The following is a 15,824-nucleotide window of genomic DNA, read 5'->3' on the forward strand; positions in this document are numbered from 1 at the left end:
GTTAGATTGTGGCCGTCTGTCTATCAGTGCTCGGCTGAAACGTACCAGTTGTGAAACGTATCTCCTGTGATTGTTTCCGTCGGTTTCAGTAGCTTCGACTACAAAATCACCATTCCTCTAGCGTTAAAACCGTTCTCTGCATGGACTTCCACTAACAGATGCATCACCATAGTTCTTATCCAGCATTTTACGAGCCTCAGTCGCAGATTTCTTCACGTTAAAGCATAAAATTAAAACTTCCCACAATTGGCGAGAACCGGGTTCGTAAGCTGACACATTCAATCGAGAATAACGTTATGATGCAATCACAAATCGATTGATATTTTCATGGCGTTATGATTACAAATGCGTAAGCTGATTGCATGACACTTACGACCCACAACCTGCACAACCACTACCGCCATGTATAGCAAAACAGCGGAAGCAAAGTTGTTGACCCAATACAACGGCACACCGTAGGCCATCTTACGGCGTGTGGCAGAGGGTACTACTTGGACCACTACCTTTCCCCTGTTTCTCTGTTCCTTTCGCGAGTCGCGCGGGGGAAGAATAACTGTCGGCAAACCTCCTCATTAGCTCTTCATTTCTCGTATATTCTCGTTGTGGTCATTTCGCGACCCTTGTGTGGGAGGAAGTACAAGGTTATTCATAAGTTATAACTAGAGTGTAGCCACTAAAGGAGTCCAATGTGGACTGTAATTACCGTATAGCAGCGAAACATGGTGATATGCTCATGCGATTATGCGGAAGCGATTTACGCTGGAAAAAAATTAGTTCCAATTTCGGCTACCTGGTGCAAATCTGGCGCTGTACAGCATCTCGTCGACGTCTCCGTTGCTGATATTGAACAAACTCTGTAAGCAGTACTTGATAATACAATGAACATTGTGCCTTTCACACTTGTTTGACCTTTTGTGCTCACGTTCCGTTCCTAATCCACTACAGACGGAAACATTTCTATAAATCTTTCTTGCTTTCACAGAGCCATATTTGCACCCGGTGGGCAAAACTGGAAGTAGTTTTCTTCCAGTGTAAATCAGTTCCGCATTAACACATCAGAATATGTACCTAGTTTCGCTGCCATACGATAATTACAGCCCACACTGGACCTTTCTCAGTAGCTGCACTTTAAATATAGCCACCTGGTACATCCTGGGTTTCAGATGACGACTGCCCAAAGACTACAAGACATTCCGGAAATATACGTGCAGTGGAGAGGGCATCTCTACAACTTTCGATTCGTAATAGGCGCCATAATATTGCTGCAGAGGGCATCACCAGGAGGGAATCGCGTCAGAACATGTAGACAAATCATCCATTCCATATCGTCGCATCGAATAAGTTCGCGCCTGCAAATAGGCAACTCAGTAAACAGATTTCCAAAACAGACTGATGTAACGCACGCACGTGTTACGCACCTGTAGTGTGAGTGAAGTCTGGAAGGTACTTTAACGCTGTAATACGTTGTCCGAATCTTCCCGGAACGGACTCCATCTGAATTTCGATAGCAAACCTCTGCGTGATGCACAGCGCCTCTCTTGTAGTGTCCGCCATTGCGGTTTGTTGGGCATCTCCACAACGCTCTCGCGTTGACCAAACAACCTCTTGACGGAACTCGCCGCTCGTTGGATTGCCCCTCTTCTACTAATCCGATCTGGTAAAGACTCCAGACTGATGAGCAAACATAAAAAATCGATTGAACAGGTGTTTTGCAAACCACTTCTTTCGTGAATGAATTGCAATTCCTTAAGAAAACATTGTTTACCGTTATTTCAGTTACGTCAACAAGACTTCCAGGTTTTTATAGAGGTCCTGTCCTACATATATCGTTGACGCTGCTGCTCACATGACGGTCCAATACAACACAGGTTTCAGTGCTTATAATAGCTTTTGTAGATGTTCGTAACGCCGGTTGTAAATAAGCTGCACTCCCAGAGCACGTTCCATTAGCGAGAGCGTCCAAGTCTTTCAATGCAGGTTTTAAGTCGAGTCACGAACTACCGATGAGATTGCAGCCTGAAAACGTCCCTGGCTCCTTTTACCAGCCTTCCCTGGGCCGCTTCGAAACGACGTGGAGCCACTTTCCACGTCTTGCATCAGCTCTCACTACACGCTTTTTTTTTGCTGAGACCAGATTCGACACGGAGCACGATTTGTATGAAATTTCGACGAGCAATTTTCGTTATCTTGAACATCACGTCTTGTATCAGTTGATAGTGTGACCACCAATTCAAAAATCAAATTTGGTAGTTCATGTTGTTACTTTTTTCAGTAACAGCTGATATTTTAACAAAGTCTGTCACCAGAAACCAACAAAAAAAGGAAATTCTCTGACGGTGGTTTTAACCGAAATATGTATTGGTAAAGAGATAAAGACAAGAAATCGGGTTTTGGCCAGGACGGAATCTTCAAAATGTATTCATAGAACAATATTGTGTTTTTTTACCTACAACACTGCGAAAACGCATGAAATATAATTGTAAAGCTCACGAGCGGGGGACAGCTGTGAAGTTCTAAGGTATTAAACCATTCACAAGTCCGCCGCTCGTGGTCTCGCGGTAGCGTTCTCGCTTCCCGAGCACGGGGTCCCGGGTTCGATTCCCGGCGGGGTCAGGGATTTTCACCTGCCTCGAGATGACTGGGTGTTTGTGTTGTCCTCATCATTTCATCATCATCCAGGAAAGTGGCGAAATTGGACTGAGCAAAGATTGGATAATTGTACGGGCGCTGATAACCACGCAGTTGAGCGCCCCACAAACCAAACATCATCATCATAAACCATTCATAAATACGTTTCATGTGGTTCTGGCACAATTCACGCAGAGATCGTGAACATCTGCGCAAATGAAGCGCACATCAGCTTGTTGCTTTTATGACTTCTTCATTTAATAGATTAGCCTAATCCATTATGGATATTCTAGAACCCGTGACTGTGTATTGAATCGAAATACAGGAAACTGTGACATGTCTTTTTGCAAATATTTTTTTTATTTTCAGGTTCAGAATACATAAATATTTAAAAATACAGGAAACTGTGACATGTCTTTTTTGAAATATTTTTTTTTATTTTCAGGTTCAGAATAAATAAATATTTAAAAAAGTTACTATTTTCAGTTTTCTGCATTCATATTTTATATTCTTCACTTGAGATTCGGGATGCTAACAAAAGTATATCTTGAAGCCTTCAAATTTTCTGGCAGGAAGACGTTACAGGCCAAACCTCATGGTTTTTAGGAAATTTGTCGTAAGGTCTTATGGGACCAAATTGCTGAGCTCATCAGTCCCTAAGCTTACGCACTACTTAATCTAACTTATACTAACTTACACTAAGGACAACACACACACCCATGCCCGATGGAGGACTCGAACCTCATACTGGGGGAGCCACGCGGACCGTGACAAGGCGCCTCAGACCTCTTGGCTACCCCGCGCGGCTCATGGTTTTTAATGAGAGGATATATGTTGAATAAGGATACTTTGTATGTGTTACATGGCATCAGAACAACCAGCACTTTTCTTCTTCGATCACCAAAATTACAGTTTCATTAAGATTCGCGTACAGCTTTTTCGGGAAATGTTCGAGTAGTCTCGGTTTCATTGATCGTGAGTGACCTTTTATCTAACGGACAAGAAGAAATCTGATATTCAGATCCTTTATTTTCGTTCTATAGAGATACATTCCGGCAAGTAGTAGCTGAATAAACTAAACACAAGAAACATAATTAGCTGCCCATCTAACGCATGTATAACTTTTTTTTTTTTTCTCGCACTGTTCTTTCTTCACTCCAAGAAGTAGAGCGGTCTGTTTGAGATTTGCCTAACAATGTCCTTCACTGGCCCAGAGAAAAATTAAACTTCTATGCATATGTACCGTATAAGCATGTGTGTATGGCGCGAATGTTACAGTGCGGTGTAATGTGTTGCTTTTGGCGATATGCGGTGAAGAGAATTGTATTGTTCCACTTCACAGTAAGAGAATATAATACTGAAAAGCCCTAAATACCTATTAGAACAGAAGACAGAAGCAATTTGATGGCGTCGCCAATATAAGAAATTTTTCAATTCGCAAGTCGTCAGATACCATGTAGTTCCAACCGTCGGCTTAATGATCTCCTCAGGTGAAACTTTTTCTTGGATAATGGTGACGTGTGTGCGTTTTGTTCAGGGTGGGCAGTGGTCGCTTGGCTTCCAAGAAAAGCGGTCAGATTAGACGTTAGCATATTTTATGGCCGAGGAAATAATGGTTACTACTAACGGTACGGTAATTACGCCCGGTGTACCACTGCTATTTTGTTCCCAAAGGCTTTTTTAAACAGTCCGTAACTAAGTACGAAGTTAACTTAGAATTATAGCCCCACAGCACATCAGAGAGAGGTTGAGGCAACAAGAAATTCTTAAAAATTACTTCACTCATATGATAATTGAGGCACGATGGTTTTTCTTGGGGCAGGAGGCGGGGGAGGGGGGAGGGGCTGAAGGGGCCGGGAGTGATGGGAACTCGGGTTCTTCAGATTCTCCCACGTTGTTCATGGCTGTACATGTATTTACTGGTTTATGGATAACTAATGTTAGTGAAAGATCTTTGTAGCGCATAAATTGCTTTCTTGCAAAAATAGTTAGCTATTCTTAATTGAAATTCATTTGAATGTTATCTAGCAGCGAAGGCGAAGTAAGAAATGAATGGTTTATGATAGTCATACCGGCTTTGCTTCGCAACTGACAGTGAGAATTAAACATGTAACGTTGCGTCAGCTACCTTAACATCCTTTTGTCAACTACCACTGTAAATTTCTATGTACTTATTCATTGTCTTCAGCTTGGTACTAAGGACATATCAAAGTAATGGAGAAACTGGTCTGTTGTTATTTCATGAATTTAAAACGAAGTAAAGTGGGAAAGTCTTTTTCTAATGAATAAGAATATTTCATCTGCGTGTGGTGTAATGTTTCCTCATGCGTGGTATGATGTGATGTAGCTTTGTAATAGTCAATATTACATAGTTTGTATGCACTGAACACACACACCTTACCACAACTACATAGAAAATTCAATTCTATGTGGACTTTGTAGTAGCTGGAAAGACTGTATCGTCAGGTAAGGTCTTATTTCTGATACGGGACTCGTAATGGGGCAGGGCCATCATAGACGGAAAAACCGATGTAACATCGTCGAACGGCGCGAATTCCCATCTATGCCTCTTTATAAGCACAAAGGGAAGAGAATGTTAGTAGATTGACTTGCAGTTTTTTTTCTTTTTTAGGCGTCAACGAGGGGCACTCTATGTGTATCGAGCTCTGGGAATGATAAGATAGCGCTGGCATAGCAGGGTACTGCCTCCGTAATAATGGTCTGCATCGATATCTCTGCGCTAATCGTACGGTTAGATAGGCCGATACTCTCACCGACTAGAACAAAACTCATAACCCTTAAGTATATTTTACTTCCTTGTGCAGGTCAGTTGGCGACGAGACAGTGACGTGCTGAAACTGTAAATTATATGCTCCTATTTGATCGCTGTTATGAACGCCTCACAAGCCAAAGATATAAAGAATACACTAAGTAGTTGTCATCCCGGTGATTAATCAAAACACAACACATGTTAATTTGGGATCGTACTGGTGAGCTTATGTCCTCGTTCCTCTCAAATACGTAAATCTATTTACCCAGATATCTGTAGGAGAGGGCCTACACGCAAAATTTACGAACGGGTTCTAGGACTTTATTAGGTACTATTTTATTTTCCTTGTGGTCATTGTCCATTACCGGGGTGCGCTGTGTCTCGTGCGGCCAACTGGGGAGCTCTTTGAATGACAAGTAGCGGCTCCTTAGTCAAGAGAGCTGACAACGCCCAGGAGAACTGTGTGCTATTCCCACGTCCCTCCGTACCGTATCCGATGACGCCATTGGGGTAGGATGACACGGCGGTCGGTCGGACCCGATTGGCCTCTCAGCGATACAACGCGGAAGTTTGCTTTTGCACTGCACATTTCTTTAATCATACTGAAACTGATTTTCCAGTATAGTTTCAAGCTGTTTCCATTAAGTTTTTGCACTCTGTACTTAAGATTATGCGTGCTAGAATAAAACATTACAATGTTATCAGTCGTCCATAGGTCGACACACTATTTTGTACATGAGACAGCCACAGCTAAAAAAAGCACATTGTTAATATTTATGAATCTTCAAATGTTTTCTCTAGAACAGGTCTTATGAACTGATGGGATTTGCAGTGAATGAAGACTCTTCAAGCCACTTTACCTCTTTTCTAGTCCTTTATTGGGAACGCTACCGGTTTCGCACCATCAAAGGTGCATCCTCGGGTGCTGCAATGATTATACCTTAAACAATCTGGAAGCAATAATGTCCCGTAGTTCAGCTGCAAATGTGAAGTCGGCGATTGTTTGTTGTAACAATGCTTCGGACTGGTAACTGGTAGTGCTGTTCTAGTACAATACCACCGATTAACAGTCTTAGCGTTGGCACAACAAACAGTGGTCGTCTTCACATTTGCTTGATGGTCTTATCACTCCACGCAACGGCCTTGCCACAGTGGTATCACCGGTTCCGCCAGATCATCGAAGTTAAGTGCTGTCGGGCTTGGGTAGCACTTGGGTGTGTCATCGTCCGGGTCTGCCGAGTGCTGTTGGGAAGCGGGGTGTACTTGGCCCTTGTGAGGCTTGAATGAGAAGTAGCGACACCGGTCAAAGAAACTCCCTGCGGTTGGGAGAGCGGTGTGCTGACCACATGACGCTCTGTATCCGCATCTGGTGACGTCTAAGGGCTGAGGATGACACAGCTGCCCGTAGATACCATTGGGCCTTCAGGCCTATTTCGACGATGTTTGTTTCGTGTCTTTTTTTTCTTTTCTTGTCACCCCAAGTGTTCAGTTTGATGTTCACCTACTGGTGCTTAATGCCAGTTGACAAGAACATGTAATGGATCAAGAATTTCGATTTGCAGCTGAACGATGGGATATATGTGTAGACTGAAGCGACGAATAAAATTTTTTTTTACAAAGGCCAGGATTCGAACCCACGTCTCCTGCTCACTAGACAGATGCGCTAACCACTATGCCACACTGACACTGTGGCTTTGCACAACTGCACTGACTACCCTCGCACACCTCCTTCCCCAATCTAAATTCCCATTTACGCCTCAGACCACTTGGTATTCCTCTGGTATATCCTGACCTAGTACAAATTTTCATTCTGCATATACACATCATAGATTTCTGAGACTTGAAAAGGTCTCTGGAATCATATATTTTCATTTGAACTATGGAACATCGTGGCTTCCACATTGTTTGAGGGCTAATTATTGCGTCACCTGAGGATAAACCTGTAACGGTGCGAAACCTGTAGTGTTCTCAATAAACGACGACAATGCAGCTAAAGCGGCTTGCTCAGTCTTCATTTACTGTGAATCCTATGAATTCATAAGATCTGTTCTAATGAAAAACGGTTAGAAGATTCTTTAATATTAGCGATGGTTCGGAAATGTTCGATTAACACGTATCTCTTCTTTGTTTAAGGTTTTGAAAACTTCCTTTTGGACAATAGTTCTGTTTGTTATAAATAATATTTTCTGCTGCCATGCACGAATTTTCTTTAGTTATTTTGTGAGCGACGCGTTTCGCGAGATAATTCCCTTTATCAAGAGTATGTTTCGTCGGCTATGACATTTTAATGCAGTATGTTCAGGCCTTACGGATATCTTGTTGTCCTCGTCCCTAGAAACTCACGCAAATTATACCTCCCTTAACACTGTTGACAGTTCACAGTACACGATAAAAACAGTTGTCTGCCAGTATCTGGGTATACGTGGAGGTTTTCCGGTTGCTATTAACGATTCGTATTGCATAAGAGATGTGTACGAAGCCCCAGCAGGAAGTACTGCCATAAATACGTAACCTGCAGCCGCGATGCGAATAGCAGAATTGGGTGGTTTTTGGACAGCGCAGTACCTCTCGGTCTTTTCCTCCCGGAACGTGGAAGGGTCGGAAAGGGGGCTGAGGTGGGGAGGGGGCGGTTCCCAGCGGGCTGGGCATCCTCAGGTACGAGGGTACGCCCCGGCGGCCGGCAGCTGTGGGAACGGCCTTGCAAGCCGCCTCCAAGGCCGACGCCGCCGCTCCAGCTCCAGAACCAACATCCTGGAGCGCTTCCGCGTCACCGCTCACTGGTGGCCCGCGACCACACCCCATGCACGACACAACGCTGATTTAAAACCGAAAGTCGTGATCTATAAACAAATTTTCTTTTATTTGATCCACTAGAGACTGTTGGTGAAAGCATGCTACCGTAGAAACAATGGGTTTGTTAACAAAACTTATTTTTCCTGTAACCAGCCACGATTTTCTTTTTAATTATATTTTGCACGTCGTGCTTCGGGAAATGGTTCCCATTTCCAAATGTGCATTTTCTGTGTGTTTTCGATCTGTTAGGTGCTTCATTCTTCTGTTGTATTTACTGTAATATATAAAAACTTTACACCACCTCCCTGTCCACTGTTTTTCGTAGGAAGATGCAGTCTTTATTTTGATGTTAACGTGTGTTTTTTTTATTTATAGGAAGGAGGGCGGGGGGAGGGAGGTAGAGTTGGCAGGGGGCGCATGGTGCCCTCTCGACGTCAAGGAATCAGGATTGGCGAGGGGAAATAAATAGTGGGGCCTTTTTTTGTTTATACCACACCTAGAATACATGCTGTCTGCACCTTATTTGGTTTGTTTGATTTGGAGGAGGGGGCCAAATAGCGAGATCATCGGTCCCATTGGACTATGAAAGGACGGAGAAGGAAGTCGGCCGTGTTCTTCCACAGGAACCATCCCGGCATTTGCCTGATGCGATTTAGGGAAATCACGGAAAACCTAAATAAGGACGGCCGGACGCGGGTTTGAATCGCATTATACACTAAGGCACTGAGTTCAAAAATGGGTGTGAAATCTTATGGGACTTAACTGCTAAGGTCATCAGTCCCTAAGCTTACACACTACTTAACCATAAATTATCCTAAGAACAAACACACACACCCATGCCCGAGGGAGGACTCGAACCTCCGCCGGGACCAGCCAAAGCACTGAGTAAAGAAACAAATAATCCTGGGGGCTATCCTTCGACGAGGCAATGTATATTGGGAAACGGAAAAATTGCTACGCAGCACGATGTCGAGCGGATGCGCCGCTGCTCTCCTTACGCTTGATCATCCATGTATGTCTGTTATTCCATCGATAGCCGGTCGTGTTCTCGTCAGCTCAATTAATGGGTATGTTCTCCTACCTGATGATGATCACGCTGCGTCGAGGGTCACGTTTGGCACTCCCTAACTGCTTAGAAAAATATTGCCTGTACTTCGGGTTCTGTACAATCTTACTATGACGTTCTTGTAAGTAGTACCAAAAGTCCAACACATCGCTAGGTCCAGGGCAAAATAAACAGCTCATCGCGTGCTCACGTAAACAGGTGACTGCACTGGTTCTTGTTCGCTAGAAATACAGTTCATCCAGAAAAAGTAGAAGCCGAGGCGTGATGTGTTCCGGGGTGACTCGCAGAAAGTACGCCAAATTTTGTCGCACCAAGTGCCATACGTCTTCTGCTTCGCCACGTCTGAGACAGTGCATCCCCCTTTTCCGCGAAGACAAACGGAAAGCAGCCAATAGCACGTAGCGTAACCAGGCGGTTATCCATCCAAGTGTTCCAACGAGTCAAGGCTGTTTCTTTTTTTTTTTTTTTTTTTTAGCGGGAAACTTATCACTGGCGGTGTTTTGCAAGTGATGTATACGTGCGTTGACTCTCGCTTCATCCGTCTCCTCTTCCCACTCGTTAGCTTTCTCGTCTTTCCTTGCCACGATCCTACTGGTGTTCATCGAATACAACACGAGCACCGCCCTTTGTGTGTTGCATGCAGCCTCTGGCTATCAGTATTCTCCTTTGAGCGTGTCAGCAGGCAACCCGACAAAGGTCACAGTCAAGGATCCATCCGCGAGGCACAGCAGTGTTATGCAAGAGACGGCCGCTGGTGCGTTATCCTTCGTACCGATCGTGATCCGTATCTGGAAGTGTTAGAGCACACGCCGCCTTGGCGTTCATCAGTATCGCCGTGTTGTCGCACCACCGAGACGTTGGCTGCCATGTGTGCAAGAGTATCTTGCGCAATGAACCTCGATAACGTGGCAAGAGTCATCTTTTGATGTCAGTCCCTCCAGCGCGGGACATTTCAGAACCATTTTCTTCCTTCTGATCCGCAGGTGTAAATATTGGAACTAAGCCCCGCTAAATGGCTGGTGGAATGGTTCAGACAAAAAAAATAACCGCCCCAGGACAGAACGATGATTTGAACATATCCAATGCTTTGACAGGAACGGTCCAATTTGAACCAAGGATTGGTTCCTGAACCCTTATTTTGTTGGATGTTCTGACACTTCCCACTAAGCCACCGAACAGAGGAAATGGACTGAACTCCCCACCCAGCCTTTTGATTTAGGCCTTCAGTAGTTTATTTAAAACACTTCTGGTGAGTTCTAGGGCGATTCCCTGTCACATACCTGTTCAATTACGCTATTGCTTTACTTCTGCGGACACTGATGTCCTCAGGCCTTTAAAAATAAATTAATCTTTCTTTCTTTCTTCCTTCCCACAGGTGTACACAAGAAATGTATTTAATGTTCAGGAGCAGATTTAAGATCGTCACCGCCTTTAAATTGAGCCAAGCCTCTAGGTGTCTCCCAGTGGCAGACTTACACAGTTTTCCACCACCAGTTGCTTTGGCACGCGGTAGTTCTCGGTTATGTCGTTTAAGTGCCCCGCCTAGTCAACAGGTATGTAATCCACCAGCATTTAATTGTCCTTTGGACATTTTCCATTAGTTCATACTGACTATTCTTATTGCAGTTTTGACGTCTGCGTTTCGGATATTTATAAATTATTTCTAGCGTTCTTAATTTCCCTCGACAAACATGACGATGGAGTACGAATGGCAAACAAGATTACATGGTAACTTCATCGTCGCAGTGAAAATACTCGAAAAGCGAAGACAATTAACTGATGGTGGGAGATTTAAGCTGGTGTAGTTACATTGACCTTTATCACTTCACGTGGTAGCAAGACCCAAATGGCAGTCGTATTTCCATGTTGGGCAGCGTAAATTGTTTCCTTCTCTGAACACAAAGTAACGCGAATTTATGTGGGTGTGCGACGCATCGCTCTCACATCTGTTTGTACACAACCGCTGCGTGACTCATCTTCGGCCTCGAAACAGTGCAGGAAGTAACTGCCGAATGCGCACATGCGTCAGTAGCTCAGCTTTCTCTCCAAGCCCAAATGATGACTCATCAGCTAAATTTCTTGTCCACAGCTCTCGCTTACCTTGTCCGGGTTTAGCGATAATTCTCACCTCATATTTTCACGCGGGATACCAGAGAACCAACTCGCAGTGGTGAATCTATTCTGAGATCCTCCAGGAACCGCCGTTTTTTTTCATTCTTCGTGCAAAATTAATTATCTCTTTCCCGATAGTTATCAGCCGAAAAATGTGTTTATAATGATGGTTTTCGCGTACTGCGAGAAAAACACGAGAATGGTGACCCCGTTCAATGATATGTGAGGCCGACCTAGACCTTATTAGCCGTCGTATTCTTCACTGAACAGATTCCTCTTTGTGTAGATGAAGGATGAGATTGCTTCTCACGAAATCTTGCAGCGTGCCGACTTCACCCAAGGTCCATGTCATTGCCGAGCGCGTGTATCGCCCAGCCATGCGTGAATTCCATGGCAGCCACGGATGTTTTAGCTGCGTCTTATATTTTTTGCTCGATGTCTGCTACGCCCTCGGCAGGGTAACCCCTGAGGTGAAACTGACGGACCATTGTTTTTGTCTGCACCGCGAGTCTCTCCCGATCTCTGCCTGGGGGTTTGAGGCGTCCGCCTCCATTTTTTGTGGTGGTTGATGCAGCTTATAAATGAGCTGCTAAACGAAGAATCCCTTTGATCCAGCCGACAAAACAAAACTAAACGGTGCCCCAAACGCTGGAGCTAGTTCCGTGTAGTCAATGGTAGGTCGTTCTGCGTGTGCCTTCATGGGAATGACGAATCGTCTTATAAATGCGTTGCTTAATGCGGCCATTGTTGATCCGAAGGCAGTTACCTGGTAATCTGCTGACCTTGAAGCACGTTCTGTATTTTTAAAGATCCGTCGTTATCGAAAGATTCTACGATTCTGTTCATTACCATGAAGTCCGATTTACCCATCCTACACGAGCCACCTTCTGGTCGAAATCGACTGCTCGTCATGCGTGTGCGTCACGCGCCGGCGTGTAAATCAGCCGCCAACCACGTGGCAAGTGGTTCAGCGACGTCCATAATCCATTGATTGTAGAGTTCTAAAATACAGTCTTTACGGTGGACTCCGCATGTGCAGAAACGGAGAATTGTGGCGATGTCTGCAAACGTCGGAAATTAACCTATCCTCGCTGCAGTCGCTGTTGTAGTGGTAGATTGTGTACCCGTTGTAGCTGAACGGTTCTAGGCGCTTCAGTCCGGAACCGCGCTGCTGCTACGGTCGTAGGTTCGAATCTTGCCTCACACATGGATGTGTGTGATGTCCTTAGGTTAGCAAGGTTTAAGTAGTTCTAAGTCTAGCGGACTGATGACCTCAGATGTTAAATCCCATAGTGCTTAGAGCCATTTGAACCATTTGATTATGTACCTTCTTCATCATTATTTTATGGTTTGCTTCTTTTTCGTTACACACCGCAAAGATTCCATACGAACTTGATATTTTTCCTACTAGTGTCCTCCCACAATAGAGACCAAATATCTGATTCAAAAAGGAGGACAGGAAGAAATATTACTGTTTAACGTGCCATCGACAACGAGATCATTAGAGACGGAGCACAAGGTTGGGGAAGGAAATCGGTCGTGCCCTTTCAAAGGAAGCATCCCGGCATTTGCCTGGAGCAACTTAGGGAAATCACGGAAAACCTGTCTTCGTAGCCGGTCGCGGATTTGATTTGTCGATCTCCCGAATGCGAATCCTGTGCGCCGAACACTGGGGAACCTCCCTCGGTCTGGGTCAAACAGTATTTAGGTTTCACCATACCTGGCCAAAGGAGAAGCTTACACTAAGAATAAAATAGAACATAAATATATTAAATTTGTTTAATGAATGTTGATTCGACAGCTGAAAGAAACAGGTACACTGAACGGGAAAAATAAATTTCGAAATTACTTGGCATAGAAAGAAAACAAGACACGAAGGATAAAGAAAAAAGGCGCTATTTACTGCCTTCTAAACATTGATCTGTTTGTCTTAAAATATTTTCTGGAGCAAATAAACGACGATGTACTGAAATACTTACACGACATTTTCCCCAGTATTTCAATACTCAGCAGTGTGGAGAATTTACCATGAGATCTTACGCATGAAAAATCACCATGAATTTTGTTTTGATCATTAATAAAATACATATTTAGTCATTGCTCATTCCGTAATTCAGTTACTATATTTCAGTTGTTTTAAAAAGAAAGATGGTCCCTCTTAACTTCCATCGTTCGGTTGCCAAACTGTACAGCAGACACTCCCAAAACACACGTAACTATGAAACCGACATGTAAACAAAAACGACCGCGAGGCTCGGTACAGATATAATTCGCCAGAGGCGCTGCAGTAGACTCACTCGCCACGATCGGTCGATAGACAAGAGAGGCGATTGTGTAAAAGGAACTTTACTTCGCAATCCGATTCATTGACGTTTGAGCGGACGCGTGGCTATTAAGAGAAGTCAATAAAATGTACTACTTTCGTTATAAAAGGAAGATTCAAAATCAGATTGGAACGGGAACTTGATGGCTTCTCATTTTCGGTGAAATAAATCCTCAGTCACCATTCCGCACCCGCCGACACTGCTCCTGCGATGTATTTTCGGAGCGCAGGGTGCCTGCTGCAGCAAGTAGGAGTTACGGACAGCTGCAAGCCACACACTGTCCAGCGGCGGCGCGGACAACAGTGCTGCCAACGTACACACTTTGCGCAGGTGTGCTACCTGCTGCGGAGACAAACCTGGTTTTGGCGGTCATCGCGAGGCGAACTCGGGACGTAAGGGTGCCAAGGTGAAGTGACTCACCTCAGTATTTAGTCAGCGATCCCGTGGAATGCTTCCCTGTATCGAACTGTTTCAGAGGCATCAGTCTTCCCAACCACCCGCGATGCCCCCACTCTCACCCCCTGTCCAAAGTCCTGCTGCAGTTGATCTCACATACTGGAGAGTATGAGAAAAACAGACACTGTCCTTTACAATTCACTGAAATATTTTAAAAAATTCTTGGGAAGATTGGAATGTGTGTAAAGGATGTTCTGCGCGCAGCAGTCAAAAACATTTAGGAAAAGCGGGCCTGGATTATTTTTGTTTTAAGACCACATTTACGTCGAAGTCATATTACTTACGTTTTCCTTGTGCATCCGTAATATCAAGATACGGTTCTGAATAAGCTTGTCACAAAAGTAATCCCATATCTGTTCGAATTGTGGGGTTGTTGAGCCGATGCAGTTGAAAGGCTGCGATGATTCAGTATTATGCTTCTATATACGGATAGCGACTTCATACGACTTAATATGCTTCGAAATGTTTTGCTGTTCTCGGGCAAATCCAGCGAATTATAGAACAAATAAACAAAGACTGGTAACAGTAAACTTGTTGTTTCATTTAATATAATGAAATAATAAGCAATCAGCTGCATACAAGAAATTTAATTACTTGATCGGTTTCGGGCACTTAGTTAGGTTATACCTGTCGTATTATTTGCGAGTGTCAATAATAAAGTGCATACAGCACAATGCCCATCTGAAGAAGAGTACCAAGTGCCCGAAACCGGTAAAGAAATTGTATTTATTATATGCAACTGGTTGTTTATTGTTTCATTACAGACAACTAGAGTTGCTGAAGATGGACAACATACTAATACTTGCGGCGGTGGCTGGCGATGTCGCGGCCTCCGGAGACGTGGGCACAGTTTTGTCCTGCGGGAGCTTTGAACCCTCGGCGCAGCGGCCCATGGCGGCCGGCGTGCGTGCGAGCACGCGTGAGGAATTCCCCCCGGGCAGTGTGCACATTCCAGCCGCGGCGGGGACTGGTTCCCGCTGCAGACGTGCCAACCTAGCCGCTGCCGTGGTCGTGGCCGCTGCGTGAACCTCAGCGACACGCGCGCCCTTTCGCTGAAAGTTCTGAAATCCTAGCCGACCTTTGTGGACAAGCCCGAGCTGCCAGCGCAACACGTTGTCCAGGCACTGTTGTGGTTGCCAAAACTCGTCATACGCAGTCATTTAGTGCACATTTACTTTCATCTTAGGAAGAGAAACACAAAATTGTGCAAGAACTTTCGGGCGAACACGAAGGTCCGTTCTATACGGGACGTGTGAGCTTGCAAGATTACCAGTGACGCACCGGTTCCGCCGCCATCTACTGCGTAGAGGAGACCACTTGCACAAGACTCATGCGTACAATCGCTGTTAGATGGAATAGGATGGATCCTATTCTCACACCAAGCGAGGTGGCGCAGTAGTTAAGACACTGGACTCGCATTCGGGAGGACGACGGTTCAATCCCGCGTCCGACCATCCTGATTTAGGTTTTCCGTGTTTTCCCTAAATCGCTCCAGGCAAATGCCGAGATGGTTCCTTTCAAAGGGCACGGCCGACTTCCTTCCCCGTCCTTCCCTAATCCGATGAACCGATGACCTCGCTGTCTGGTCTCCTTCCCCAAAAACAACCAACAACAACCTATTCTCACGCTTAAGGAATCGCTTCGCGCACGCGCAGACGACATAGTGGAGAGCGCA

General features: G+C 44.8%; 1 protein-coding gene across 1 annotated transcript in view; it reads left to right on the forward strand.

Annotated features, from left to right (window-relative positions):
- Positions 1-15,824, forward strand: part of LOC124605677 (probable serine/threonine-protein kinase fhkE) — a 228,754-nt gene that overhangs the window by 159,469 nt on the left and 53,461 nt on the right. The window lies entirely within an intron of this gene.

The sequence above is a fragment of the Schistocerca americana genome, chromosome 3 (genome assembly GCF_021461395.2).
Source record: "Schistocerca americana isolate TAMUIC-IGC-003095 chromosome 3, iqSchAmer2.1, whole genome shotgun sequence".
NCBI lineage: Eukaryota > Metazoa > Arthropoda > Insecta > Orthoptera > Acrididae > Schistocerca > Schistocerca americana.